Source organism: Protopterus annectens, chromosome 5.part0 (assembly GCF_019279795.1).
Source record: "Protopterus annectens isolate FY-2018-M chromosome 5.part0, PAN1.0, whole genome shotgun sequence".
NCBI lineage: Eukaryota > Metazoa > Chordata > Ceratodontiformes > Protopteridae > Protopterus > Protopterus annectens.
The window spans coordinates 31,576,943-31,597,205 of record NC_056735.1 but is presented as its reverse complement, the minus strand read 5'-3'; positions in this window follow the sequence as shown (position 1 = coordinate 31,597,205).

The window sequence follows — 20,263 nt, the reverse complement described above, 5'->3', positions numbered from 1 at the left end:
CAATTGAACGATGTACGACATTGAATCCATCAACATTACTTCCAGCTCCTGCGGAGGCACACCACACAGCTGCCTGCAGGAAATTGAGCAGTTAGCTTTACCTAGACAAGATCTTACAGATATGCCCTTGGATAATGCCGAGGTGACATATTACGTGGATGGCTCATGCTGAAGGGGTCCTACAGGGAAGAATCTGGTGGGGTATGCAGTAGTTACAGACACTGAAATTTTAGAAGCTCAATCCTTACCACACAACTTATCTGCACAAGCAGCGAATTGATAGCTTTGACAAGGGCATGTACTTTAGCAAAAAATAAAAGTGTGAACATATATACTGATAGTCAGTATGCTTTTTCTACAGTACATGTATTTGCACAACAATGGAAAAATAGAGGAATGATAACATCTAGTGGAAAACCTATTAATCATGCGCAATTTATTTTGGAGTTATTAGAATCTATTCAGTTACCTACCAAAGTAGCAATTTGTAAATGTGTAGCTCATACAAAACAGCAGGATAAGATTTCAAAAGGCAATGCGAGCTGATGCAGCTGCAAAGCAAGCAGCCTCAGACTCAGAAACTTTACTTTTAAATGAGGAATTACAACCCTCTGAGATTTTAGATTTAGACATGTTAAAAACAATGCAGATGCTTACTACAAGAGCAGAAAAACAAAAATGGGTAAAACAAGGTGCAATTCTTGAGAATGGACTGTACATTTCCAAAGAAAGAAAACCGATATTGCCATCTAATTTATTTAGATATGCAGCTTTGTTGAGCCATGGGCAGTGCCATGTCTCAACAGGGGGGATGGTACAGTTAGTAAATCGAATATTCCAAACATATGGATACACAAATTACACAAAAAAATTTGTGCAGCTTGTCATACTTGTAACAAGCATCACGCATTAAGGGCATTTAAACCAAGCAAGGAAGTTTCCCTATACCACCATACCCGTTCCATACTATTTGTATGGATTTCCTAGAATTGAATATATGTGAAGGAAAAGTTTTGTGTTTCAATTTTTCAACATTTTTCAGAACTACACTTGAATGGGTTTGTACCTTTAATTATGTTGAGGCAGTGCTTGGGCTCATTGGTGTATTTAAAATGTGATGTCATTATTTAATTAGTTTTAATTATGTATTTATATGTTGATTGTGATGTTCCAACTGACTCTGAGGATGCCTTTTTAGGTGAAAGCGCTTAGTCAGTGGACGTGTCTGTGAATAAATTCTCTTGGTTTTCATTGTTGGTCCTTGATTCAGGTTCCTGATTGTTGCCTTTCTTCATTTTACATTTTTGCTGTGCCCTTTTGTAGGGTTGCATTTGGTTGCTTGAGCTTAGAGCTCTACTTGGCAGATACGAAACTGGAAGTTACACTTCTGGTGGAGGGAAGGGAAGTCAAATTCCTGTGTGACTCAGGAGCATCACGGACTTTGATACACCCCTCCAAGTTATCAGAACATTCCGAATCACCTGATTATATACTAGTAAAAGCCGCAAATGGACAGCTATACAGGGAACCATGTTCCCATGATATAGCAATAACTGACCCTGTTTCAGGTATGACCCAGAGAAGTAAAATAGTTGTTTTCGCAAAGTGTCCAGTAAACCTATTGGGCAGGGACCTTATGCAGATATTTGGCATAGCAGTAGTTCCGACTGTACAAGGAATGGAGGCACAGAGACAAATGGATACCTTTGTAGTGCGACCGGAGGGTGAAACCTTTTATTGGTACAGCCAGGTCCTAGTCACAACTGGTCCAGGGGCAGTAACCGAGGAACTGATGAACGTAGCCATCAGTAAAGCCCCCTCCCTTGACACTGATCGACAGCATTTGTTACACTGTACTCTATACTACTGTACTACACCAGGACCTGATAGAGAATATGAGCAAGAATTGTTTAGAAATCGTGCAACTAGATTGGTTTTGCGTACTTTGTACTGGGATGCTGAGGGGAACAGTGTAGTTAGCTGTTCATTACCTCAAGAATTCCTTGCATTGTATAGATCAAATTGGTTGCCACATGTCAGCTTGACAAAGAACAGAGGTGTTAAATGGGCAGATTTAGGAGAAAAAGTAACAAGATGGGAGAAACAGACTGATTTAGAACTGTCAGAACAAGGGATACAAAAACAAAAATTGAATTGGTTGACACAGATACATCCAGCTGTACACTTGCAATCTAGCGAGGACAGCTGATTAGCATTTTTATTAGAAGAAGAAGAAAAGGCCTTGTGTGAAATTCCAACTACTCTTTGGTCAACAGGCAAGTCAGATGTAGGACTTATTCGAACAGCAGGACCAGTTACAATTACCCCAAAGTCAGCTTTTAGACCACAGAAAAGACAATACCCTTTGAGAAAGGATGCAGAAATAGGAATTAAGCCTATAATAGCAGCATTACTCAAAGAAGGAGTACTGGTAGAATCTCCTGATTCACCATGTAATACACCCCTATTTCCTGTTAAAAAAGCAAACGGGGAATGGCGGATGGTACAAGATTTACAAGCTGTAAACAATGCAGTAATACCTAGAGCACCTATGGTGCCAGACCCACATACCTTGTTAAATGATTTAGAACCACAACAGAAGTATTTCTCTGTGGTAGATATTAGCAATGCTTTCTTTTCAATACCTATACATCCTGATAGTCAATATTGGTTTGCATTTACATTTCAGGGTAGAAGGTATACGTATACTCGACTACCACAGGGATATTGTGAGAGCCCAACAATATTTGCACAAGAAATGGCTAGCAACCTGGCAGGATTTACCCCACCGGGAGGTAGTCAAATTCTACTTTACGTAGATGACATCTTGCTAGCAGCACCCACCCAGCAACAGTGCAGGAGGATACTGTAGCATTATTGAAATTTTTAGCAACACAAGGACACAAAGTAAACAAAAGTAAGTTACAACTTTGGAGAAAACAAGTTAGATACCTAGGATATGTAATATCCAATGAAGGTAGAATACTAGATGAGGAAAGAAAAACAGTGATTTTGCAAGCACCCAAACCAACAACCAAGAAAGAAATGATGTCTTTCTTAGGTACAACTAATTTTTGTCGGAGCTGGATACCAAATTATGCTTTGGAATCTGCTCCACTGACTGACTTGATATATAAGACACCAATGGCAGCACAAGACATTTTACAATGGACAACTGAAGCAGAAACGGCTTTCTGCAGGTTGAAGCAGTTAATAGCTTCTTCATTAGTTTTAGGACTTCCAAATTATCACAAACGGTTCTTTCAGACCGTAGATTGTAAGCAAGGATATATGACATCAGTATTGACCTTAACAACATGGGGACAAGCAACGCCCCATAGCCTACTATTCATCACAGTTAGACCCAGTGGCATGATCTTTGCCTCATTGTGTACAAGCAGTAGTTGCAGCTGCAATGGCAGTACAGGCTTCGGCCTCAGTGGTGTTATTCCACCCTCTCACATTGAGAGTGCCTCATGCAGTTGCAATAATTTTACTGCAAGAGAAAGTGGCATACCTTTCTCCTGCTAGACATCTTTCATGTATGACTATACTGCTGAGCCAACCTCATATGACAATTGAACGATGTACGACATTGAATCCATCAACATTACTTCCAGCTCCTGCGGAGGGCACACCACACAGCTGCCTGCAGGAAATTGAGCAGTTAGCTTTACCTAGACAAGATCTTACAGATATGCCCTTGGATAATGCCGAGGTGACATATTACGTGGATGGCTCATGCAGAAGGGGTCCTACAGGGAAGAATCTGGTGGGGTATGCAGTAGTTACAGACACTGAAATTTTAGAAGCTCAATCCTTACCACACAACTTATCTGCACAAGCAGCGGAATTGATAGCTTTGACGAGGGCATGTACTTTAGCAAAAAATAAAAGTGTGAACATATATACTGATAGTCAGTATGCTTTTTCTACAGTACATGTATTTGCACAACAATGGAAAAATAGAGGAATGATAACATCTAGTGGAAAACCTATTAATCATGCGCAATTTATTTTGGAGTTATTAGAATCTATTCAGTTACCTACCAAAGTAGCAATTTGTAAATGTGTAGCTCATACAAAACAGCAGGATAAGATTTCGAAAGGCAATGCACGAGCTGATGCAGCTGCAAAGCAAGCAGCCTCAGACTCAGAAACTTTACTTTTAAATGAGGAATTACAACCCTCTGAGATTTTAGATTTAGACATGTTAAAAACAATGCAGATGCTTACTACAAGAGCAGAAAAACAAAAATGGGTAAAACAAGGTGCAATTCTTGAGAATGGACTGTACATTTCCAAAGAAAGAAAACCGATATTGCCATCTAATTTATTTAGATATGCAGCTTTGTTGAGCCATGGGCAGTGCCATGTCTCAACAGGGGGGATGGTACAGTTAGTAAATCGAATATTCCAAACATATGGATACACAAATTACACAAAAAAATTTTGTGCAGCTTGTCATACTTGTAACAAGCATCACGCACAAGGGGCATTTAAAACCAAGCAAGGAAGTTTCCCTATACCACCATACCCGTTCCATACTATTTGTATGGATTTCATAGAATTGAATACATGTGAAGGGAAAAAGTTTTGTTTAGTTATTGTAGACATGTTTTCTAAATTGGTAGAAGCTTTTCCAACTAAAAACTCGGATGCAGCAACAGTGGCGAAAGCCCTGATAAAAGAAGTAATCCCTAGATTTGGCATTCTGGAGAGGATTTATAGTGACAATGGCACACATTTTGTGAATCAAATGATTCACCAGCTTGGGAGATTTTTTGGTATCTCCTTGAAGAACCATTGTGCTTACCACCCACAGTCAGCAGGACTGGTGGAAAGGTACAATGGTACCCTAAAGAATAAACTTAGGAAGCTAGTAGAGGAGACCCAAAAGAATTGGATATACTGTCTGCCTTTAGCACTGCTGAGTATGAGAACAGTTCCAAATGTAAAGGGTTTGACTCCCTTTGAAATGGTTTTTGGGAGAGCATATTATGTGCCTCAGTGGAAAGCTCTCATGCCTGCAGAGCAAGAGGCTGACTGTTCATTAGCTAGTTATATGAGGAAACTGTTAACAAATAAATCTGTTTTGCAGTTTAACTCTTTTTCAGATAAGGAACAGACCAGACCGGTGGAAGCAGTTTTGGTTCCTGGAGCATACGTCTGGCTGAAAGTGACGAAAAGAAAGAATTGGGCAAGTCCAAAGTGGGAGGGACCATACCAGGTTCTGTTGGCAACGCCTACTGCAGTTAGAGTGGCTGAGAGGACGTCCTGGGTTCATTTGACGCATTGTAAACCGGTAAAGAACGTTCAACTTGATAAAAACTTTGTGACTGATACACAACCAGACCGAGATGGCCAAAAACAAAGCGAATAGAAGTTTAGATCAACCCCAGAGATGTTGCATAATCATTTTGTTGAGTGCACATTTATTTACTGTAATTGTGACAATTTTCCTCTTGTTGTGGTTTATCCTACACACAACCACACAAGTGAAAGTGGGAAGGCGTGATGAAACGTCTATAGACTGGCATCCAAACTTTAACACATACCTAGCCATGAAACGTGTGTATGCAGAGACTATGAACATTTCAAATTGCTGGGTTTGTACAGCTATACCAACAGCATATGGAGGACTGATAATGTCCGCTGTCCCTTTGGGGAGAAATGAGACTTGGGAGAGTTTACTTTTCGACACAGGAACTGTGAGATCACAGGACAAAATAGCTTTATTTTTACCTGTCACACAAAAAGGAGTTGTATGTTTCTACAAAAATGACACTCTCCAGGTGGGCTGGAGCAATTGTAATATAACCATATCTTACCGATGTTATATTAAGAATAGTAATGGAAATACTTTTTGCAATACTAATTATGACTCATATTTCAACTCACTGAAAACAACTATGAGTGACATTCAGAAAAATCCAGTTTTGTTTAAACAATTGTCAGTTATAGATCAGAAAATGTTTCATGCAGGGCTGATGCGTATTAGTACTAAAGTAGAAAACTGTTATTTTATTTGTGGGAAAAAGGCATATAAATGGTTACCTGAGAATTGGTCCGGTAGTTGTTTTTTGGGTTACTTGGTTCCGGCAATAAGACATACTGCAGAATTACCTTTGGGTAAGATACGAAACGTAAGAGAAACAGTTCGAAAATCCGAAGGTCCAGTTAAGAAACCTGTGAATCCAGTTGGGAAGATTGAAGCTGGTTGGAAAGACCATAATTCAGTAAAAGATAAAAGTGAATTGACTCATATGGACTTGAGTGACAGTGTTATATCCTGGGCAGGAATATTCCCAGCCTATGGAGCAGTCAAATCGATCTGGGAGCTGAGGAAGTTGTTGAAACTTCTCGAAGTAATGAGTAATGCAACTTTTTCCGCCCTAGAATTGGTGACTGATGAACTGAATGCAATGAGAACTGTTGTGCTACAAAATCGGATGGCTCTTGACTTCACCCTAGCGGCGAGAGGTGGTACGTGCGCACTTATCAAAGAAGAATGCTGTGCTTTTATTCCTGACAATCGCCATGAGATAAATAACCACCTAGAGGTAATTCAGCAAGTATCAGTCATGACTGAACCAGGCCCAAACCCACTGACGGACTTTTTCCAGAATCTATTTGGGGGGTGGGGTTCCATCCTAATGAATATTCTAATTGCCATTTGTGTGGGTATACTCCTAATAGGAGCATGTGTTTGCTGTGGATTTCCCTGCATGAAAAGATTAATCAAAGATTTTGTTGATGTATCTGTTACTGAAACTTTCTACCAAGATATTGAAATTGAAAGATTGATTTCAGATGACGCTTTTTCTGAAGTATAGATTAAATGACTCACCTAGCTGAAAATCCTGAGTGGAAAAGGCTAGGAGATGAAATGGCACTATGCATACTTCAAAATAGTATAAAAAGTATTAATAGGGGGGAAAATGTTAGAAAAATGTGTATTTGAATACATGAGAAATGCTAGTTTAAAAGCAAAGTAGTATATAATGCATTTTATTCTATTAATGTTTTGAAACTGCAGTGTGGCTTGAAGCAAAAGCTGATCTCTGACCCTGACAGAATGCTAGCTTAGCAAGTTTTAATGTTTATGCTTTTCATAAGTGATTATCTGCTGGGTCAGGAAATTAAATGTGTGAAATAATGAAATCTTCTGCTCTTTCCTGTTGGAATGATCTGGCCTTGTATATGTGTTACTTAGATAGCACGCAGCTGTGTGAGGAAGTGTAATAGAGAACAAAGACATGCATTAAAAGACTGAAGCTGCTATTGTATTCGAACTGATATGAAACCTTGAATAAGTAACTTTACAGAAAGATATTATGACTGACCAGCTGGATAGCAAGGCCGTATTGTATCTAAAGGAAAAGTTTTTTAAAATATACAGCATCAGCAAGACTTAATGAATGAAGAATTGTAAGCTAAAGTGATGTAGATGCCCTGTGACATATCACGTCAGTAAGGTGGGCATAGCTTAAATGTTAAACCTATATAAGATTGTGTGCTTCCTGTTTCATGTCAGACAAAATTCTGTACTTGTATGTTTTTTTTGCCTCCTGGTGTACACTAGTAAACATTTGAATCTGAACCTCCTGTGTATTGAATTCTTAATTTTATTTAACAGTGTATTACCAAGAAATGGAACTCTAATATAGCGCCTACTAGGGAGGATTTCTTATCTCTTTTGAAGAAAACAGCATTGACAGAGATCAAAACTAAAGAACTCAGAATTTCCCCAAAGCCATTAGTCAGCAATCCCTGGGAAAAGTTCTATCATTGATTGATACTCGGTCTCTCTCTGATATCTCTGTAACTGAATTTACTAGCTATGTTTCATAAATCCTTTTCTTTTATTTATGTCAGGCCAAATGTAAGTATTGTATATAGTTACTTAAACTGATATTTGAAATTCAATGTAAGTAATTTAATAAGATTTGTTTGGAAATAATAAAAATATCTGAGAAAAAAAAAAGAATCAGAATCATATCTATTGGCCAAGTATGCACATATACAAGGAGTTTGACTCTGGTTTCAATGACTCTCCAAGTACAAAATTACACAAACAACATATGTATACAACTATTAAAAACAAGACAAAAAATGTAAATATACATATATGTATATGTACAAGGTACAAAGTGTAACTCAGTGTAAGAAATACTGAAATAAACTCTGAAAGAAACAAGCATTAACAATATATAAACAATACTGTAGAATCCTTGGAGGCTTGGGAAAAAGAATACCCAGCATAATAAGCTAAATTAACTATTTATTAATTTGATGGCCTGTGGAAAAAACTGTTCTTATATCTGTTTGTTTTGGTGCTTATTAATCTATAACGCCTGGCTGATGGTAATAGTTCAAAAAGATGGTGGCCTGGATGTGAAGGGTCAGTGATGATCTTCCCTGCCCTTTTCATGATTTTGGAATAGTGCAGGCCCTGTAAGGAGGGCAAACAAACACTAATGATATTTTCTGCGGACCTGACTAGTGGGGTGAAGACAAAGGTTATATACTGTAGTTATAAGTAGGGAAGACATGAAGGAGAAACAGAGGAAGAAAATGAAAGAACATATTAGAGGTTGAAAGTGGAAGGGGTAAAAGGTAAAAGGAGATGGCAGAAAAGAGAAGTGGAGAGAGAGAGAGAAGGTATGGCTGGCTGAAGGGAAGTGATTAGGCGAAGAGTATATGTAAATAAGTAGATGCAAAGGAAATTGGGAGATTTATGAAAGCAGCCAAGCTTTAAAAAGAAGAATCTAGATTGTGTAATTAGATAGGTAGGAGGTTCAATGTTCAGCAGGAAAAACTTGTGTGTGTCCGTGTGAGTGCATGTGACACTTGGTGCTCTATCCACTTCCCCTGAGAAGAATACATTTAACGCTTCACACAGCTCCATTATCCCGATTTTTACCAATACATCCTCTCTGAAACACAATGATGAGGTAATCCTGACATAAATGCATTCCCTTCCCTTAAGAGTCAAACTTTTGCTGTGGGGCTTGCAACTAATACATTGCACTCTAGATCACAGGTAGTAATTGCATGGCAGTGAAATGGTTATTCGGGGACTGTCATGCTGTGAGTGCTCCTCTTGTTTGTGCTTTGAGTACTGGCTTGTACAGCCCTTACTATTTCTGGGTTGCAGGACATGCTTGTATCTTAGCAAAGCCTATAACCAAGCCATTTTGTTGACACTGTGCTCATGCTTGGAAGCAGCGTTCCATGGCTGCAAACACTATTCCTGGCCATGAAAAGGTGCTTGCAAATATATACGCTTGATAAGCAGCAGTGCATATTCCATTAGTGCTGCTACTCATTGACTATGCATGCATATTCCATTAGCACTGCTTCTCATTGACTATGCATGCATATTCCATTAGCGCTGCTTCTCATTGACTATGCATGCATATTCCATTAGTGCTACTTCTCATTGACTATGCATGCATATTTCATTAGCGCTGCTGCTCATTGACTATGCATGCATATTCCATTAGCGCTGCTGCTCATTGACTATGCATGCATATTTCATTAGCGCTGCTGCTCATTGACTATGCATGCATATTTCATTAGCGCTGCTGCTCATTGACTATGCATGCATATTCCATTAGCGCTGCTGCTCATTGACTATGTATGCATATTTCATTAGCGTTGCTGCTCATTGACTATGCATGCATATTCCATTAGCACTGCTGCTCATTGACTATGCATGCATATTTCATTATCACTGCTTCTCATTGTGCTAACATGTTTACATGATTGTTAATGAATCCCTGGGTTTATCTATATGAGCTAACATTGTACAGGCAGAAGATGTGTATAAGATGGTAAATCAGCTTAATCAGATGAACTTATTTTTGTAAGGCTTAATTTTTTCAAGATCAATCTTAGAAAAACAATGAATTTCCTAATCACTATGATTTAGTAAATGCTAAATTAATTAAAATCCCATGGGCAAATTATGTGTTCCAAGGCTTTATCTACAATCATATATAAAACTTTTGAAGTATGATAACAGGAAAATTGCATAGAAATAAACCAAAAAAATGATATAAAAGTTTTCTCCATCTGGATTATTTATTGCCTCTAATAAACAATTCAGATCATTAAATGGTTGTATAAATCTCAGATACACTTGGTTCGGGGCAGCCAAGATAGCTACCTCACTTTTATCACTTCATTGAAACGAAGAAAAGCTTAATGAATTAAATCTTTCATTCTAGTTTCAGATGTTTAACAGGAGATTAATGGCTTTCTTGAAGGATTATAATGTATGGGTTTAGAGGTTTACAATATTGAAATAGATTTACTCTTTGAACTAGATTACAGAACCAGTTTAAACTGTGAGAGATCATTTTTAAATTATTACTCATATTTTTACCTTCGGTACAAAAACTGTGACATGATTAAATAAAGACATTACCTGATTGACAATAAAATAAATGAAAATAACAACCAACACCCAACCCAAGGGACTGACATAAACAATACAAACATTATATATATATATATACTCCCCAGTAACTTTCTAGGCCTTTTACCAAAAAGCTGTGCTTGCCAAAATACTTACTAAGGAAGGAAAATTATGGACAATTTAGGAAGAGAACATGCAACAGTCTCAGCAGAATTAAAAAAAAAATAACCCAGACCTCACTCTGTTCACTTTCAGTTTGTGACGACCCACCATTGGACCAGTAATGAAGGAGCCTCAATCCTTACCATTGACAACATGGGGGACGTACACTAAGAGGATAACAAGGCACACACACAGTCATTCCAGATGCAGCTCTCTGCATTAAGTGTAATTTACCTTAAGAGCACACAAAGACCACAATCAGTCTGGGGCTGGTTTCTCCCTCTTTCTCTTGATCCACAATAATACTCCCACTGGCACAGCTATAGAGTTGAGATCTCAGCTGAATGGTCAAGCCAAGACCTCCAGCACCCTCTCTGTCCAACCAGTGCTTTGTGTCCCTGCCCAAGTAGCTGACACACACACTCTTTGAGGTCTGATTTACACACACACACACACACACACACACACACACACACACACACACACACACACACACACACACACCTGGGAAAGACTGGCACAGGTTTACTAGCTAGGCCCCCTTTTGCCCAGACTATAAGGTAGTTATCACTGCCACCAGCCAACTCCTTATCAGCTACTTTAAGGCCCTTAACAAGGGGTGTCCAATCTTACTGTGTAATGTTAATATTAATACAGATGGTAGTTTGACCAAGAGCAAGGCTATTAGGAGTGGCCCACAGTACCACCAAATAAATATGCAAGTACTCTCAAAACTTAAATATCTCTAGACACATAAGCCACAATGAAATGTTTAAATATATTTAATAATAAATAATAAAAGAACAAGAAAACACTCAGTATATATTCACAGTGACATCAGAATTCAAAACCACAGGAAATATTTAAAACAGCATTGCAGTACAGTCTCAAATAAATAAAGAAAAACATCTAAACTATGCTTTACTATATTCCTGACTGAATCTAACAGAATCACTATACCCTAGTTAACTTACTTAAGAGCAAGGCAGATGTGGTGAATGGATATTCTAGTTGTTGTCAGGTCAAAGACAGAACACAGAATGCTGCATCCCTGTAAGAGACTTCTTAAATGAATATCTCAAATATTACTGCTGGGATATTTTGCAGAATTACATCATTTCTTGGCATCTGACTCTATCCCAGATGAAACCCCCACTGCTGGTAGCTAGCAGTATTTAGCATCTACTTGTGAAAATACATAGATCTCAGATTTTTGGCAGATGCTGGAAGTCATAAAACAATTACATCCTTCCACATCTGAAGCTTAGTAATTATTTCTCCTTAAGACAACACAGGAAGCTCTCTAGTATAGGCATCATGTTTCTTGCTGCCATAAAGTAATTTAATTTTAGCTATTTTTCTAAAGTTTTGCTGGACTGAAGTTAACCTCCTGTGTTCCAGTTTCCACTATTAAAATATATACATTTAAACAGTTAAAATAGTGCATGTACATTTCTGTTCTATTCCAGTAGGGCACATTTTGGATACATTTCAAGCACTTTGCAAAAACCTTTTTAACACACGTCTGTACAAACAAGTTTGATATATGCATGACATGCAGTTCTAATACAGTTGTAACACAAGCATCTTATATGAATCATGTTGATATTCACAAACGACATATAATTATTTACAAAATTCCAGATAGTTGTGCTGGCAGTATCTCCCTTTGTCACACAGTTTAACAAACATCCCCCTGCTGTAAGCCATGTAAAAGTCAAGTTCACAATAAACTTTTCCCAGATAGTATTTAATAATTTTATTTTTATTTATTTATTTTATTTTTATTTTATATTTGTTTACTGGATAGTCCGACTGGACACAGGTCTATTTACAGCGGAGGCCCGGGGAGAAAAGCTCCATAACTTTTTAGTTCCAGTTTACAATAAGTTCACAAATCAAATGTTCAGACATAGATTATGTACAATTTCTGATAAGTTCAGAACATTACAATAAGTTCAAGTCTCAAATGCTCAGACATAGATTATGTGCAATGTATGATAAGTTCATCATTTCAAATGTTCAGATATAGGTTATGTACAGTTCACAATAAAGTTCAGCAGATTGAAATAAATTGTTGTACAGTGTCAAACAATATACTATATATATCAGACAGTGAGAGTAGAAATTGTGGTCATAAGAGATATGTTTGAATGTTATGTGATGCATGGGCATATCTATTTATCCATGAGGTGGACTTTTAGAGAGCTTTTAAAGATATTGGACGATGTAGCAGAGGTAAGGTTAGGGGGAAGGTTATTCCAGTTTCTTGCTATGCTATGAGAGAATAGGGCTTGTCCTGCATAGTTGTTGGCTTTGGTGATAGACAGTAGTGTTTTTTCTGAAGACCGTAGGGGACGATTTGATGTGTGCTTGGTTACTAACTGACTAAGAGATGGGGTTTTGAGTGGATAGTTCAAAATATTGTAGGCAATTGTTAGCTGATGATATTTGATTAGCTGGGGTAGTTCTAGCCATTGCAGTTTATGTAGTGCATGATAGTGGTGTGATTTGTAATTGGATTTAGAAGTGAATCTGGCGATTTTATTGTAGCATGACTGAAGTTGTTCATGGTCCTGATTTCTTATGTGTGTAAGGATTGGAGCGGCATACATTAGAGTAGATAGAAGGTGTGTTTGGGCAAGTGTCACGTGTGCTTGGTCATTTAGGATTTTTTTGTGTCTATATAGTGTCCCCAATTTTTTGTGGACCTTTTTTATGGTTTGTGCTATATGTGCATCAGACAGTAGTTTGTTGTCTATTTCCATGCCAAGGAGAGGGTATGGTTTGTGGGTAAGATCTTGGTACCATTTTTGGCAGTGATTGTAAAAGGTTGGTTGATAGATTTAGATTTGTTAGGTGTGAAAATGAGTAGGTTTTGTTGGGATTAAGGATTAATTGTATCTGGGTAATCCAGTTTTCTATTGAGGTGAACGAGAGTTGAGTAAGTTTTTGAAGGGTTGTGAGTGATGGTGCAGAGCAGATGAGAGTGGAGTCATCTGCGTATTGGATGATTGAGGCATTTTGGGTGGAGGTCTAGTGGCTGTTAGTGAAAATAGAAAAAAGTAGTGGTCCTAATATTGAACCCTGTGGGACTCCTATGGTTGTAGGTAGTAGTGGTGATAGTGTATTCTGCCACTGAACAGACTGCTGTCTGTCTGATAAGTAGCATTTAAACCATGCAATAGTGGAAGGGGCAAAGCATAGGGAGGACATGGAGTCCAGTAGCATGGTGTGTGACACCATGTCAAATGCCTTGGATAAGTCAAGAAATATTGCTGAAACAAAATTGTTGTTATTTCTGTGATGGTTCACTATGTTTGTAAAGGTCAGAAGAGCGGTAGTAGTGCTATGGTGTTGGAAGCCATGTTGAGTGGGTGACAGGTGGTTGTTAGAGTTTAAGAATCGCACAATTTGGGAGTGTATACATCTTTCAAGTATTTTGGATAAGGGGGATAGGATGGCTATTGGTCGGTAGTTGGAGAACTCATAACAGTTTCCTCCTTTGTGAAGAGGGATAATGTTATATACTTTCCATAGTTTAGGGATGTAGGCTTCCTGTATGGAGCGGTTTATTAGGATGGATACCGGATATGAGAGGGAGTCAGCTGTCATTTTTAGGAAGTCAGCAGGTAGGTTTTCTGCAGCAAGGGTGGTGGGTTTGAGCTTTTGTAGAAGTTTTTTAATAGTACTGGTGGAGACAGGAGAGAGTGTGGGAGAGGGGATATTGTTAAGGGGCTTGCTTGGTGGGTTGGGTGGTAGGTTTTGGGGATCTGAGAGGACAGTGATAGAATTGTTTGAGTGAAGTGTTGGTTAAATTGGGATGCAATGTCTGTGGTATTATTATTGGTGGTGGGAGTTGGGGTGGATGTTTTTCCAGGGTTGAGTAGGGAGTTGATGGAATTCCAGAATTTTTGTGGGTCTCTTGTGTGCTTGATTTGGCTCGTGAGGAAATAGTTTTGTTTATCGAGTATGGTTTGTCTTTTTGCTTGTTTTTTTAGTTTTTGGTAGTTTTGTTTGGTTAGGTTGGTATTGTCTTTTTCCAGGATCTCCATGCTCTATCTCTGGCTTTTAGTAGGGCTCTTGTGTCCCTGCTTAGCCATGGAGCATAGTTTGACTTGACTCCTATTTCCTTTAAGGACAATATTTTTAAATGTAATTTATTATATCTGATCCATAGATGCAAACATTATAATATTTCTAAGTTAATATGTTAAATTCCAAACTATATTATCAACAATACTATATTTAACAATATCTTACAATGCTTTATGTTGTAATCTAAATTAAGTGTCTATTTCTGGTTTAAAACTCCAATGAACTATAACCAGCTCCAGTAGTGTGCAAGGATCATGTCTTATATATTGTCCAAGTGACCTAAATTTGAGTAGAGGCTTAGGCAGTTGATGGGGCTGACAGGGTAGGATGATCATTCCCATCCTGGCTATGATAGAGAGGAGCAGAGCTGGATGTCTTATGTTGCTCAACTCTTGGAGGAAAGGTGACAATGCAAATAGGTGGCCTAGGGGGTGACGAATATGATAACCAAGTGACCACTTGGTTTTATCATTTTATATGGGTCTGCAGGAGTATTGAGGAAGGCATGTGGGCCATTGCAGTGATGTGGATTGTACATCTCCCTTCCCAGGGAGCGTTTATATCATATCGTAGATACCTGGATGACTGTTGGGTTGTGTGGGGGGGGGTGATCAGGCTGCTTGGCAGGAATTTGTAGATTTTCTTAATGAAAATGAATATGGCATTAAATTTGCAGGGGGGGATTAATATCCAGGAAGTGGATTATTTAGATGTCAAGGTCAGTAAATCCGCTGAAGGCTATTTGATTACTGCTCTATACAGAAAACCCTTCTCAAAAAATGCATTTCTACATGCCAGCAGTTGTCACCCCCCGCCACACAATCCAAAATATTCCAGGATCTCAATTTCAGAGGGTTAAAAGGATTTGTTCCCAGAATATTACTTATGAGACACAAGCTTTGGACCTGGAAAGTAGGTTTATTAGTAGGGGCTATAATAAAAGTAGTGTAAAACAAGTGCATATTGCATCTAACCATATGGACAGAACAGCACTATTGGTTGATAGAGAGCAAAACAGCAGGCCACAACGGGAACAAGTTAGGGTTATTACCACTTTTGGTACTAATACCTTTCGTATTAAAAATATTGTGGTCAAACATTGGCATGTTTTGCATTCAGATTCTTTTTTTACTAATATAGTAGATGAATCTTATAATTTCGGTTATAGAAAAGGTAGGACCTTGGGACAACATGTCTCTTTCTTTAAAAAAGGTAAGCCAGAGATTTTTAGATCTACCATGAATATAGTGGGTAGTACCTATTGTGGAGCATGTAAATATTGTAAATTGATGGCAAAAACTAAATCTTTTACGTCAGTGAATACAAAGAGGGTGTTTGACATCAAATATCTTATTAAGTGTAACAGTTCATGGGTCATTTATATGGATGTTTTTCAATGCGGAGCATTCTATGTGGGACAGACTTCTTGCATACTTAAACAGAGAATAGCTCTTCATATAAGCGATATTAAATGTCAGAGACTTTGAAGTGCTTTTTATAAGCACAAGTTGGTTCATACCACAGCACACTTTGTTTTCATAGGCATAGATATGGTCATAATGCAGGATACAAATGATATATTTAAACATCGGATATTAACACAAAAAGAACGTAGGTGGATAGTGAACTTGGGGACACTCTTCAAACCTGGCTTGAATGACCAGTGGTAAAACACAAGCATAACAGTGTTGCCTAAGTTACCAAATTTGAAGTCAGGATAGGTTTTTATAGATTTAATATATATCAGAAATACTTCAAGGTAATTTTGTATTAGAAAAAGAAATATATATATATTTAACTAGAAATAATTTAAAAAGAAATAATACAGACATATAAGAAGGTATATATTTGTTTATATAATATATAAGATTTCCATTTTTCAAATAACCAGAGTATACATTTAGAAATATTTTTTTTATTCCAATAAATGGCAAATGTATAGTAGTTATGGGGCAATAGCTGTTGTGCTAGGTGTTGGTAAAATCATCTAGGTATTGTTTAATATATTCAATGTATTTAATATACAGTTAGTCATTTTTAGTTTTAAGTACATATTTGGACATTTCAATGTGATATACAGGTCATTAATTAAGTCATTATTTGGTTTAGATTTTCACTTGTAAACATAGGTGTAATATAGGGATTTACTGTGTGTTTGTATCTTTAAATTTGTATACAAGGTGTCTGCATTTCAAATACTTAAATCCAGGCTCTTGCCTGATGAAATTGCACATTGATGACGCTTGAAGCGAAACCGGCCACCGGTCTGTGTTGGGCAGGCGATGCCTGAATAAACTTCTTTTCACCATGGATGGCTGTTTGGATTTATTTTGCTATAGTGGAGTGCTGGATTGTTTTGGGGATATATATATATATATATATATATATATATATATATATATATATATATATATATATATATATATATATATATATATATATATATATATATATATATATATATATATATATATATATATATATATATATATATATATATATATATATATATATATATATATATATATATATATATATATATATATATATATATATATATATATATATATATATATATATATATATATATTGTTGTTACTATGTGCCTGCAAATGGTTAGATCTGATCAGTGCTCTACTCAAGTACAGAAAATAAATAATTAGAATTGCAATTATTAATAAAAAAGTTACATGCAATAGAAATAATATGATGCTTCCATTCATACTGTCACCTTTTTCATGTTTGCTTCTTTTGCTTTTCCAGTTTCAAGTGACATATACTGCAGCAAAAAAAAAAACATGTACAACATTAACTCTGAACATGCTTCTTAAAGATTTTAATATTGCTGCTCAAGAACAACATTATTAATGTCTTTCAAAAAATAGTTTAATGCAATTTAAAATAACTAGATTAAACTTATTGTCCACTTTCCATTTTTCAAACTGTCCCCATTATAAAATCAGTTTTTAGGGTCAGCATACTCACATAAAATATGAATGTATAAACTGAATTTATTAATTCCAATAATTATGTATTAGCTCAAAAGTAATACATATTGAACGTGTTGTAAAATACATTATGTTGTTTGCTTCTTGTTTTCAATTCAATGCATCCATACAGCAGGCAAAAAAATGTTGTTCATGCAAATCATTCTTAAATTAAATATTTAGATTTTAGTTAAAATGTTTTTTTTGTAATCTGGTGTCTATTTCTTATTTATTATTAATCAAGAAACATTTTTATTAAATTTTCAGTTATGACATATGCAATCATTCGTTTATATAAATGAAAACAATCCATATTGACATCATTTTAGTTACAAACATTATACATCACTTATAATCTATCAAGTCACTGTCAGTCAAACATTACCAAGCTCATTCAAGTCCTGCCTTCTTTAAAATCTCATTCCTCTTCTGCATGTATTGTTCCCACAATTTCCATTTTTTTCTATGCAATTTGCTACTACCCTTTTCTGAAGATCCCATTTCCTGATGCATTATCTCTGTTACTATATTCATTGCTACTAAACTAGGTTTAGACTTTGTGGAGAATTTAGTAAAGCCTACATGGAATTTTTTCCATGTAGACATCATGGCACACTGCTTACATGAAAGTAAGCAGGTGTGCGAGCCAGTAAACAGAGCTGAGTGGCGCGCACGAGCACTCCAACATGGAAGTATCTGTGGCATGCAAATCACCTCATAAGCAGGTGAATTACATGCAAATGAGGGAGGTAGAGTGATCCAGCAAGCAGATAGGCAGTTCTGCAGACCCTGTGTTGGTGTCTGTAGTGTACATGGAAAGATTCAGTGTACAGGATCTAAAACAGATAACAGGGGCTGTAAAAGTGCAGTTAGATGGGTAAAAATAGCATAGCAGACACAGATATGTGCAAAACTATCTACAATTTGCCCAAAATCATATGGAAAATAATTTAAATATTTTTTTTTTAATAATTAGACCATGTTTGCACGGTAAGCTGCTGTGTGCAAACATGACTATATGAAGAAAAATAAAAAGAGTGTAAAAAGTAATTTATTAGTATGTCACAGTAATGTATGATACGACCCTATGTGGACTATCTACAATGGTGGAATGGTGCTGTTGCCAATGAGGCAAGGCCTGGAATGTGTAGTTTCCAGGTTGTGTGCCCGGATCCCTATGTAAGCGTGCAAGGGTTACTGAATAGCACAAATGGGTATCTGTGTCCGCAGATCTCATCCGTATAAGCACAGATCCATGTTGGTGTCCAGAGAAGAAGTAGCTGACATCAAGGGGGGGGGGGTTGTAGACTTGTAAGCTCATTGGAGCTCAGCATCACCTGTCTGCTGAGCAGGAGTATGTGTCCGATGACTGCTAAGCTTTGTTTACCTCCGTGGTGCATGTTTGCGCATGTTTGTGCAGCACTCCACCATGCTGGGCATGATCCTCCATGGGAGCGTGTCTACTGACTGCTAAGCATTGTTTACATTCGCAGCACGAGTTTGAGTGGCACGCCACAGTGCTGAGCAAAGAAAGCTGCCAAAAAAGTGGCTGACAAAGTTAGGGATATTACCGGTCCTTAATTATGTACTTGGCAGGTGGAATCCATCATAGGTAAGTAATCACACAGGCTGCATCTACAGCAGAGCACTATAAAGGTTGCATACACCCTACAATCTGATTTCCCCCTAATACTCTGCACCATTGGAGTACAGACTTGGGATTTTTAACTGAATAAATGCTAGGGGTTGCTGCAGGTCTGCTACATCTGTATGTGATAGATGCTGAGGTCAGTCCTGCTGCTGCTGACAATAGGTCTTGATAGAGAAGGAGAAGAGCGTTCAGGCCCAGAGTAACCTTTCAAGTGCCACATGAGCTGCAGATTGTAGAGCACTACAGTGTAGACAGGACCATACTACAACAACAACTCACTGAGCTCTGCTGCCCTCAACTCAGATCCAAAGCCAACAGAGGGGAACCCATCCCAGTAGAAACAAAGGTATGTGTAGCTCCTAGGATACTAGCTACAGGTACTTTCTAAAGACCAACTGGGGACACAATGGGGGTCTTGCAGGCATCAGCATCCAGGGTACTCCACCAGTTCCTGGATGCCATGCTACTACATGCCGTTTAGCACATTTAGTGACTCCGCACCGCTGAGGTGAGGGCCAGCAGTATGCAACACTTCTACTATGTAACACACTACCCTGAGGTACTGGGTGCCATAGATGAGGTGAAGAGGGTAGAGTCTATGTCAACCACAAGGGGTATCCCTCCATCTACTGCCAGGTCATGTGTAATTCCCAGGGCACAATCATAAATGTGTGTGCTGGCAGCCCTGGCAGTTGTCATGGCTCCCATATCTGACATGCATCACAACTGCACCAGATGTTTGCTAGGGGGACATCCCGCATGACCATTTACTGGGGGATGCTGGCTAAGCACTGGAAATGTGAATGATGACACCCATCAAAAATTCACAAACACCCACAGAAGAATGCCATAATGAGGCACATGCATAAACTAGGAACATTATAGAGCATGTGTCTGGGCTGCTAAAGTCACGGTTCTGGTTCCTTAATATATCTGGTG